A 1,818-nucleotide genomic window follows, 5' to 3' on the forward strand; every position below is an offset into this window, starting at 1 on the left:
TATTAACATTATAATCTAAGACAATTTGATAATGAAAAATACAATTATTTAGTTTAAATTCTTGTGGAAAATGACACAGACAGAGCAAAAAATAATATTATTTAACGCAACAGAAACTCTTATTGGATGTACACCAGAAAAAATTCATTGCAAAGAGAAAAGAGGTAACTCCTAACCTTATTTAAAAAATAAATTAGAAACGCAAAATTTTTATATATATGAAATTAACATTTAATCTCATTAAAACACAAAAATAATCAAAGTCTGTATTTTTAAAAGTTTATATTGAATATCAAAAATACATTTAACTTTTTTGTGAAGTAAGACAAGAAGACAGAAGATGAACGAGCTCATAGAAAAATAACCTCACAAGAAATTCAGTTCCAACCTGATGTCACAATCAATATAGACAACGAAGACACAACTCTAGAATTACTTAGGAAGAAGATAAATGTAAAGAATGATTGATCTTAACTTAATAAAAAAACAAAACAGAAAGAATAAAAGTTTTTTTTTTTAATTTTATAGAAAAGCTTAATTTTTAGAGTAAAACCAGGAATATTTAGAATGGAGTCACATCAACTCTTTTAAGTATTTTTATATGGTTATATGGATGATTTTATCATATAAAAGTATACTAGAATTATCATTAATCTTTAGTTTATGATTTATTCTGAAGTTTATGAATGATTAGCAATAAACTTCATATTCTCTTTAGTTTCGCTCTATCCCACGTTAATTAATCATCTTGGCTTATTGACTTTAATTATTCATCTTTCTTTTATAACGCTATTTTTAAGTATTTTTCACTTTTACAACATTATAATTTCTCAAACCAAGCTTTGTTTCATGTCGGTCCAAATAATGTAAAAATTCAAATTAATTTTAGATTATATTTATTTCCTAACAATACAATTATCAATCATGAAAATTTAAATTTAGTGTAGCCCATTCAAACAATCATTAAAGAAAATAAATAATCACAGTGCTAAAGTTTAAATATATAAGTAAGCAAAAAAATCAAAGTAGAACTGAGAAATAAATTTTAGTAAGAAAATAAATTAAAAATATTTAATCATGGTATTTAACCACGTGCATTGTACGTGAAATCACATGATTGAGCTACATTATGGATGATCCGCTCCGTTAAACTTGATCTACATATTCTAAAACCCTAACACACCAAGTTTGAGGTGAACCCGTCGTCGTTTGACCATTCATCCACTCGTATCAATTTTAAAGGTTTCGAGAATGAATAGAACTTTTCACATGGCTCAACGGAGGGTCAAATGATGATAGGTTCACCCCAAACTTGGTGTGTTGGGGTTTTAGAATATGTAGATCAAGTTCAATGGAGCGAATTATCCACAATATAGCTCAATCATGTGATTTTAGGCCGCGTCATTAGATGATTATCTAAGGCGTCACCTTAGGAACACTTTTCCATATATATATATATGGAAAAGTGTTCCTAAGGTGACGCTTTAGATAATCATCTAAGGACGCGATCTAAAATCACATGATTGAGCTACATTATGGATGATCCGCACCGTTGAACTTGATCTATATATTCTAAAACCCAAACACACAAAGTTTGGGGTGAACTTATCGTCGTTAATTTGACCCTCCGTCGAGCCATGTGAATAGTTATATTCATTCGAATCCGTTAAAATTGATACGAATGGATGAAAGGTCAAACGACAACGGGTTCACCCCAAACTTGGTGTGTTGGAGTTTTAGAATATGTAGATGAAGTTCAACGAGCAGATCATCTATAATGTAGCTATATCATGTGATTTTAGGCCTCGTCCTTAGGTG

This window comes from Asparagus officinalis, chromosome 5, assembly GCF_001876935.1.
Source record: "Asparagus officinalis chromosome 5, Aspof.V1, whole genome shotgun sequence".
NCBI classification, from domain to species: domain Eukaryota; kingdom Viridiplantae; phylum Streptophyta; class Magnoliopsida; order Asparagales; family Asparagaceae; genus Asparagus; species Asparagus officinalis.